This window comes from Humulus lupulus, chromosome 1 (assembly GCF_963169125.1).
Source record: "Humulus lupulus chromosome 1, drHumLupu1.1, whole genome shotgun sequence".
In the NCBI taxonomy this organism is placed as follows: Eukaryota; Viridiplantae; Streptophyta; class Magnoliopsida; order Rosales; family Cannabaceae; genus Humulus; species Humulus lupulus.
Window position 1 is genome coordinate 206,391,640 of NC_084793.1, and position 10,730 is coordinate 206,402,369.

Genomic DNA, 10,730 nt, shown 5'->3' on the forward strand with positions numbered 1-10,730 from the left:
AAAACCCAACAAACAGGACTATAAAATATCACAATGGAGCATAAGCACCCCTTATATCATCAAGACTCGTAAGTTTTACCAGCATACTTATCTCTTGGTCAATTGTCATGGTAGCTAACCAGACGTAATTCTCACGTGGAGTATAAGAACCCCCTAGTCATTGTCCCTAAATGAGCCATCTGTCACTATTATAAAAGTCCTAATTCTAGCAAACAATAGACTACTTTATGTCATGTTGTAGTCGCGTAAATCAAAGATTGACTTTCAAGTCCTCCTTAGCTACGTGCAGGCATATCCTTCCACTAACAATTCGATCCCATTAGCCATTACTTTAGTTAGCATACAGTCACTCGAATTAAATATGAAATTTATAGAAAATTAAACTACTTTGGCCATTAAGGTCATTGTAAAATACCTAGTGATGGTGTTAACGTCTTTAATCGATTTAAACCGTAAAACGATATTCTAAGATCCTTGAAAAAAATCCAAAACGAGGCCTAGTTATTAAAATTTGGCCTTTAAGTATATTTTCTCGACTCGTTCCGACTATTGAACCTAGTTGGACTAAATAACTTAGAAACGTGTTAACTTTACAAAATTGTCATTTCATTTGATAATTTATAAAGAACTTATTAATTTTTGTAGAATTAATTAATTTGTAACCCTTTGAGAAAGTATGTTAATTGTATTTGACTGAGATAATAATCACAAAAATGATTATAACTATTAAAAATTAAAAGTCTATGAGAAGGTTAATTTAATTAAAAAGTTAATTGTCAACAATTTCAAAATTAGGGCATTGGACCCTCTCTATTTTCTTTTAAATAAAATTTATTAATTTATAAAAATATTATTTCTAATATCCAAATTAACCATAATAATTATTTAGTGTGCAAATTATAGTCCATAACTATTAAGATTAAAATAAACCAAAAATCAGTGGTGTCCAACTTAGAGCTTAGTAAGATTTCTTTGAATTTCCCGCTCTTTTTTCAGCTTGAGCTGGAGCCATGGCAGGAAGACCGAGATTGAAGAAGAAATCGCCTGGGAAGAAGAAGAAAGGGCCATCTTCTACGGATCCAGTCCTCAAAGTCAAATCTATGGCAGGCATCTTAGGAGTGGAGGCCATGGTGTTTGAGGGAGAAGAGGATTCTGAGCGAAGTCGACTAGAAGAACCTATCGAAGATATTTTGCAGAAATCGACTACTCAATCTATGGATGGAGCAGAGAAGACGCAAGCTGATGGGACTAATCCGAATTCACAATTGTTGAGTGATACAGAGGTGATTCCAGATGGAGAGTTTCGTCGATCCTTGGTAAAACAAACTCTTACTAATTGGCTGGGGGTCCTAAAAGGCGACTTGGGGAAGAACGAGCAGTCAGGTACATCCAAATCTTATTTAGCTCCTCATATTGAGACTAATTGTGTTAAAATAGAAGCAGAAGATATTGAAGATGAGATCCAATACTGGCAATCTGCTTTGGTTTGCTATGTTCTGGGAGCAAACCCTCCGATTTTAGTAATGGAAGGTTATTTCCGCAGAATCTGGAGAGATAAGGGACTTGACAAACTAGCTCTATTAGCTCCAGGGGTGTTCATTGTCAGATTTACTTCGATGGAGCAGAGGGATGGAATTGTGAATGGGGGATATCAATTTTTTGATCGGAAACCGCTCATCATGAAAAGCTGGGACCCTCACTCAAAGTTTACTAAAGAAACAGTAATGACGATTCCGATTTGGGCGCAATTAAGTAATCTAGAGTTGAAATACAGGGGTGAGAGGTCCATGGCTAAAATTGTTAGCTCAATTGGGAAAATGGTTAAACAAGACAGAGCAACTCAGGCAAGAGAAAAGTTACAATATGCCAAAGTCTTAGTTGAAGTGAATCTCACACAAGAATTACCAAAGCAAATCAAGTTTGAAGATGAAAATGGAGAATTTGTATATGTTGGAGTGCAGTATGACTGGAAACCGGATCTATGTTCGCATTGCAAAGGCATAGGGCATAGGAAAGAAGTTTGCAAGAAGAGGCCGAATCCAGGAGAGCCATCACAAGTTTGGCAAGAGAATAAAACTGGTCCATCTACTCATCCTACTGTGACTACACCAGATACGAATATGAAGCAGGGACTAGTCAAGAAGACTGGAGTGGGGTCTGTATCTATTATTGAGAAAACAGGGAATGGGAATAAGACTAAGGAGGTGCTAGAAAAGAACTCATTTCGGGCTCTAGGCCAGTACACAGATGCTGAAGTTACAGTTGGAGAAACATTGCAGGGAATGAGGACCAATATGAGTGGAGGGGGAGAACCTCCATTCATCAATGGATAGGCTCTTTGGTTGGAATGTTAGGGGGCTTAACAATATCAATAAACAAAGGGAGGTCATGAAAATGATCTCTAACAAAAGAATTGGTTTTGTTAGCCTTCTAGAAACAAGGGTAAAGGCTCCCAACATGGGAACTTTATACCTTAATATGTTTAGGGGATGGTGCTTTACTACTAATTTAATGCACCATCCTAATGGGAGAATAGTGGTTGCATGGAACCCTTTGAGCTTTGATGTGGATATTCGAGGGAGTTCGAGCCAGTGGATGCATTTTGCAGTTACGGCTAAAAATGGAATTCAGGTTGTTATTACAGTGGTTTATGCTTTGAATGATAAAGTAGGTAGGGAGAGACTTTGGGAGGATTTGGAAAGCATGGCTAATAGTGTTTCTGATCCTTGGATAGTGATGGGTGACTTCAATGCAGTGTTATCTCCAGACGACCGTTTTCCTTATCATGGTAATGCTTCTGAGCTGTTGCCTTTTCAACACTGTGTTGAGTATTGCAAACTCTCAGATATGAAATTTTCTGGCACGTTTTATACTTGGAACAATAAACAAGGGGGCAAAGATAGGGTTTATGCTAAACTTGACCGAGTTTTGGCCAATGAGAACTGGATAGGGAAGTTTCAGAATGCTGAGGTTATTTTTTTTCCTGAGGGTACTATGGACCATAGCCCTTTTATGGTCAACTTTGGTTCTCTTCCAGAGAATAAAAAACCTTTCAGATATTTCAACTTTTGGAGAAATTTAGAGGGTTTTCATAGGACAGATGATGAGTCTTGGAGAAAGGAAGTGCAGGGGACTCCAATGTATTCGTTGGTTACCAAGCTGAAAAGGCTGAGATTTGATTTGAAAAAGCTTAATAGAGAAGGGAAAGGAGATGTGTTTATGCAAGATGCAATGACACATAAGCTGATGATTGATGTCCAAGATAAGTTGCAATGTGATCCGGGTAACATCCAGCTGATAGATGAGGAGATTGCTAGAAGGAAAGAGTATCAGGGGGCTCATAAAAACTTGGTTCAGTTTCTTAAGCAAAAGGTAAAGGAAGATTGGCTGAAACTTGGAGATGAGAATACTAAGGTTTTCCATAACAGTATTCGGAATAGGCATATGCAGAATGCCATATATTCGATTTGGGATATGAAAGGGTTGTGGCATGATACCCATGATGAGGTTCACAATGCATTTTATGCATATTATGAAGACTTACTTGGTACAGCAATGAGATACAGAAAGAGAGTTTTAGTTTCAATAGTTCAATCGGGTCCCATGATTTCAGACCAGCAAGCTGTCTTCCTGTTAAAAGATTATACAGTAGAGGATGTTAAGGCTGCTCTTTACTCGATTCCTGATGAGAAGGCCCCTGGTCCTGATGGGTACAATAGTGGTTTTTTTAAGCAAACTTGGAACATCACAGGTGATGAGCTTACCCGTGCTGTGCTCTCTTTTCTGCATACTGGGAAAATTCTAAAAGAGATTAATACCACTAATATTTCCCTTATTCCCAAATCAAGTTGCCCAAAGAATGTTAGTGAGTATAGACCAATTGCTTGCTGCAATGTGGTCTACAAGATAGCAACCAAAATGATTTATTCTAGACTTAGAGAGGTACTTCCTTCCATTATTTCTGAGAACCAGAGTGGTTTTATTAAAGGGAGAAATATTGCTCATAATATCATGCTTTGTCAAGATCTTGTAAGAGGTTATGGGAGGAGGAATTCTAAGGCAGCTTGCCTTTTCAAAATAGACCTGCAAAAAGCATATGACACTCTAGATTGGAAGTTTTTACAAGAAATGCTGATTGCTTTAAATTTCCCAGATCAGTTTGTTAAGTTGGTTATGAATTGTGTGACTGCTGCCAGATTCTCTCTCATGCTTAATGGGGTGCCATCGAGACTTATCATTGCTAGAAGAGGAGTTCGGCAAGGGGACCCGATATCCCCTTTGTTGTTTGTGATTGGGATGGAGTATTTGTCTAGAATCTTAGCTAAAGTTGCTGAGCACCCTGATTTTCAGTATCATCCTAGATGTGGCAGCTTAAAATTGACCCATTTATGTTTTGCTGATGACTTATTGTTGTTTAGCAAGGGAGAATTCAAAGCAGCTTATTTGCTACTGAGAGGTCTTCAGCTATTTTCGGATACTTCTGGTCTAATGGCTAATACAGCAAAGTCTGCCATTTATGGAGTGGGGCTTACGGAGGATTCTTGGCAGAGACTATCTGAAGTTTCTGGTTTCCAGAAAAGTAGAATGCCTTTCAAATATCTAGGGATGACCATTAGCAACAAAAGAATCTCCAAGGCTGATTGTGAGAGTTTGGTGGACAAACTGGTGAAAAGAATCCGTATTTGGAATACCAGGAACCTGTCTTATGCTGGGAGATGCATCCTTGTTAATTCTGTGTTACTGACAATCAACATTTACTGGTCTCAATTGATTGTCTTGCCTAGCTCAGTGGTTAGTAACATAAACCAGATTTGTCGAGCTTACTTATGGAGGAAAGGTGACAATGCAGAGGGTCAAGGGCGTGTCTCCTGGACAGATATTTGCAAACCCAAACAGAAAGGAGGACTGAGGTTTAAGAATATAGGAAGTTGGAATAAGTGTGCCATAGGGAAGTATATCAGGGCCATTGCCAAAAAGGAGGACAATCTGTGGGTGAAGTGGATTCATGCGGTTTACCTTAAGCAGAATGATTGGTGGGACTATGTTGCTCCCACCTCTAGCAGTTGGTACTGGAAGCAACTGGTTCGGATTAAGAATGAGCTAAACGTTATATTTTTTCAGGAATGTTACAGTTGGACTAGGTACAGCATAGCTCAAATGTACAAGCTGATACAGTCAAGTACAGAGACCAGATGGAAGTATGCTGCTATTTGGGACAGGAATGGATACCCTAAGCATAAATTTATTGCTTGGTTGGTGCTCAAACAGAGGATGCCGACTAGAGATAGACTGTATCGGTTTGGAATCTCTCAAGACATGCTGTGTATCATTTGTGGTTGTTTTGCTGAAAGTCATCAACATTTGTTTTTTGAATGTCAGTTCAGTAAAAACTGTCTGGGGCCTATTTTGTCGTGGTTAGGGATAGGTATGAATAACTTTGATCTCTATGGGTTGATGAATTGGATTCGAAGATGTAGACACTCTGCTTGCAGAAGGCGTGTTTACATAAGTTCTATATGTGCATGTATTTACTTAATATGGAGAGCTAGGAATGCAGCTCTTTGGAAGCTTCAGGTACCTATGGTTGGGAATATAATTCAGAGTATTAAATACCAAATTGGTTATAGAGTTTCTTGGTGTATAGCCAAAAATATAGGAAAGGAAGATTTAAGTTGGGTTAGTTTCCTTCAATGTAATTAAGCTGTTTTGTTGTTAGTGGTTGGTGGCTGTAACTATTTGGTGTTTGTAAGTTGTTGTGCATAATACAAAGATAGCTGATTTACCAAAAAAAAAAAAAAAAACCAAAAATCTAAGGGCATGATTGGTAGTGTGTCCACATATAATTTTATTATTTAAAAAACATAAATAAAGTGGGACGCAGAATAATACTTGATTGGTTATTCATTTTTAAAAAATCAATCAAAATTCATATCCTAATTTTACACTACGAAATTGAAAACAATATTTTTTCGCTTTCTACCATTCCAAATATTATACCCCAAAACATCATTTGTTTAGCGTGTTCTCCATCTCTTCATCAACCAATGGTAGAAATGATGCTTGTGCGACATTGCTAGTCTACCACTTTTAATCAACGTTGTTGTAGCAGGTACTTCGCATCTATCATACTCGGATTCTCAACTCTTTCTTGCCTTCTGTGAATGCGGTTCTTTTTCACTTGAGAACTACCCTCAAAAGAACCCCTCCAGGCGACCCCAGAGTCAAGTGGGTTGAGCATATACGATGGCCTCGCTAAGCGAGTTTGACCCTGAGCAATGCGAGGGCGAAAAATCCTTGAGGTGGTCCTGGCGCAAGACCCAAGTAAACAAGGGCCTTGCATAGCGAGGCCTAACCTATGCGGAGGTCGCTTCTGGCAAGGTCCGAGTAAGCAAGGGCATCGCTATGCAAGGCCCAACCCACCAGGGCATTTTGCTCACCTAACTGCCTAAGATAACCTAGGACTCTCCCAATAGCCTTCCATTGATCCACACTTGGATTACCTATAAACCTACTAAGTTTGCTTAACCCAAATGCTATATCAAGTCTAGCACACTAGGTGGCATACATAAGACTCCCTATAGCACTCTCGTACCCCAATTGAGCCATAACTCTTCCTTCATTCTTTTCTAGTTTTACACTATGGTCAAATGGAGTATTGGAATCTTTTACCTTGAGATGGTTAAATTTGTTAAGTAATTTCTCAATATAGTGGGCTTTTCCCAAAGAAAAACCCCCACTATTTTTCTTCACTTTGATACCGAGTATGGTACCAACTTCTCCAAGTTCTTTCATCTTGAAGGTTGATGATAGAAACCTCTTCATTTCTACTATCCCTTTCGTGTTATCACTTAAGATAAGTATGCCATCCACATATAGGCAAACAATGATCTCATATCCCTTACAAGTTTTGGAAGAGAAAAATGTGTCTCCATTGTTATGCCTAAACCCATCAGACATAATGGCTTGATCGAATTTCTCATGTCATTGCTTTGGAGCTTGTTTCAATCCATATAAGGATCTTACAAGTCTACACACTTTATGTTCATACTTTGGTAGGACAAACCCTTTGGGTTGTTCCATATAGACCTCCTCATTAAGGTCACCATTAAGGAATGTCATCTTGACATCCTTTTGATGAACATACAAGTGGTGTATAGATGCCAAAGAGAAAAAAATTCTTATGGAAGTTGTTCTTGCAACAGACACATGGGTATCGGAATAATCAATACCCTTTTTTTTCCTAAACCCTTTAGCTACTAATCTAGCTTTAAAGGTTTGTATAGTGTCGTCAATGTGGTATTTTCTCCTAAATACCAACTTACACCCAATTGGCTTAGACCCCGGTGGGAGGTTTACCAATTCCCAAGTGTTATTTGAAAGAATGGAATACATCTCATCATTGATGGATTCTATCCAAAATGCACTTTCTCTAGATTGCATGACTTCTCTATAATTCTTAGGATCATCCTAAATGAGAAGTATAATTGAAATTTTCCTAATGACATACTTTGTTCTATTAGGTTCATTTTTCTTGCAATATGCAAGACACCCCCACACTTTGAAGTACCCTATATTGGGTTTTCTTCCTTTCCATAACTCATACGGAGATATCTCATTTTTCTTCATCGGTATTCGATTAAGAATGTGACAAGTGGTTAATAACGCTTCACCCCATAAGTTGGAGTTCAACTTAGAAAACACCAACATAGAATTTATCATCTCTAGAAAAGTCTTATTTTTTCTTTCGGCAACATCATTGTGGTGTGTTGTATAAGGTGCGGTACACTTATGAATTATGCCATTTTCTTCACACAAAAAATTGAATTCCTTAGAGATTTACTCACCTCCTCTATCACTTCTTAGCACCTTAATCTGTTTATTTAGTTGATTTTCAACATCTAATTTATAAACTTTAAATGCATCAAAAGGCTTATATTTATGCTTTAAAAGAAACACACAGGTATATCTACTAAAATCATCTATAAAAGTAAGAAAATACATTTTACCACCTCTAGGTAAAACACCATTTATTTCACAAAGATCACTATTGATTAAATCAAGTAAATTAGATGATCTTTCTACACTAGGAAATGGTTTCTTTATAATTTTTGCTTTAACACATGTTTCACATTTTCTATAGTTATTAATGTTGCATGCAATTATACCACATTTTACTACTCTTTTCATGGTTGAAAAACCTATCTGCGATAGTCTAAGATGTCATAAAAATAAATAATCATACTCAACAATATAAGGGGAATTACCATCTTTATTGATAACATTGAAAGTTACATCATTGGTCCACAACTTAACCATACCCTCACAAGAGTACCACTTTCCCAAAAATACATTGGACTTGGTAAGAATAAGTTTACCGAACTCAAGCAAATCTCCACTTACCAAATTTCTACTCATTTCGTGAACATAAAGCAGATTCACGAATGTGACCTTCTTTCTGGAGGTGAAAAAGACTTCAATGGTAACTTTGCCAAGTACCATGCAGTTACCCTCATTGCCTATTTGACTCTGATGGTTACCATTTGACTCTTCAAATGTCATGAACAATGATTTGTCATAGGTGACATGGACGGTGGCACTTGTGTCATAGCACCACCCCTTCACCTTGCCTTGGACCGTATTCACCTCACTAAGGGTAGCAACTATATTCTCCTTCTGGGTTGCATTCACCTTAGGTCCTTGTTGGTCTTTTTATACCTACATTATCTAGCATAGTGACAAATTTTCCCACACACAAAGCAAGGACCTTTCTCGCCCTTAAACTTGTTTCGGTGGGTTTTTTGACCCAAAGGTTTCTCATTACCGTTCTTACCTTTCCCTTTATTTTTAGGATGTTTTTGTTGTGACACCACATTTCGTTTGGAAGTCTCTCCATTAGACCCCTCCACAATTTTTCTCTACATATTGATTCATCCTTGATTCGAATATGTTTTTGGATTTCCTCCAGAAAATAAACCTCATTTTATGAAGGATTCTTTTCCTATAGCTCCTCCAAGTTAGTGGTAATTTTTCCACTATTGCACCAACTTGAAAGGCCTCGGAAGCTAAATCTTCAAAACTTTCAATTTATTAACAATTATTTGAAGCTCATGAATTTGAGGAAGAATAGGTTTATCACCAAAAAATTTGAAATCAATGTGTTTATTTGTGTTTTTGAAGGAAGTTGACATTGTATGAGCAGATTGAGATCATCTACTCTTATTCTGATTGACCGTGCGATTGAAAAAATTGCCAAGAAAAATAGAAAGATAGTGAGACAAGAAAAAAATCAATCAGTAGAGATGGGAGACAATGCTAACGATGGTCAACCTCCTAATGTTGACCCACCTCGAGTTGACAACCCACAAGAAGCTCATAATAGGGCAAGTGTCGATCCTGAATTTCAAAGGCGTCTGCGGATCAAAGATTATATTGTGCCTTCTTTTGATGGCATACATTCGAGTATTGCAAGGCAAACAATTGAGGCTAATGATTTTCATATAGACTCGGCTACCATGCAAGCCATTATAGAGAACAAATTCAATGGCCTTCCAACTGAAGATCCAAAAGCTCATTTGATGAACTTTCTTGAGATTGTGGATAATTTTAAGACTAGTGGTGTTTTTTAAGGGACCATTAGGTTGAGGATTTCTAGTAGATCTTTGGATGGAAGAGCAAGAGAATGGCTAGACTCATTACCGAGGAATTCTATCACTAGCTGGAATCAACTTGTAGAGAAGTTTTTGAACAAGTATTTCTCTCTTGTGATAACTGAAAGATTGATTAGAGAGATTCAGAACATCCAACAATCAGACATGGAATCATTGAATGAAGCTTGCGAGAGGTTTAAAGATCTTTTGAGAAAATTCCCACATCATGGACTTTCTGACCAAATGAAACTTTGAATATTCTATAATGGGCTGACTTTACAATGTGGTACTCAAGTTAATGGAGCTACTAGGGGTTCATTATTGAATCAATACCCCAGGGATGCATTTGAGATATTAGATGATTTGACTTCCAATAATTGTAGATCCCATTATAGATCCAATTCTAGAAAAGCAACGGGTATTTATGAAGTTTATTAGTTGACGTCATTCTCTGCAAAATTGGCGTCACAACTTGAAGCATTGAATAAGAAGATTGAAAATTTATCTATTGGTCAATAACAATCTGTGCAGTCGGCACCACAAGTTCAAAATATGAGAATATTTTGTGACTTGTGTGGAGAAGGTCATTCTATTCTTCAATGCCCATTGATTTATCATGATGCATCACAACAAGAAGTTGATAACTTTGTTGGGAATCCAAATCGCCAGCAAAATAACCCATACTCCAATACTTACACTTCTGGTTGGATGAATCACCCTAATTTTTTGTGGAGTAACAATTCGGGTTCTGTTATGCCATTTAGACCAAATGCACCACCAGGATTTCAACAACAACCAAAGCCACAAGAGAATGAAAAGGAGCCATCTACAGAGGATCTTCTTCTTCAATACATGCAAGAGATTGATGTGGTTATTCAAAACCAAAATTCCATAATTAAAAGTCAAAGAGCATCAATGAGAGCTTTGGAGATGCAAATGGACCAATTAGCTAGTGCTATTAATAACCGTCTTCAAGGAACATTGCCTAGTGATACTAAGATGAATCCTGGAAGAAAAAATATTGAGCAATGTAAGGACATTACATTAAGAAGTGGCAAGGATATTGAAGGAAATACTTATCCA

At 37.6% G+C, this 10,730-nt stretch overlaps 1 pseudogene; it reads right to left on the minus strand.

Moving 5' to 3' along the window:
* Positions 1 to 9,802: 9,802 nt before the first annotated feature.
* LOC133813329 (small nucleolar RNA R71) lies at positions 9,803 to 9,880 on the minus strand (annotated as a pseudogene).
* Positions 9,881 to 10,730: the final 850 nt, after the last annotated feature.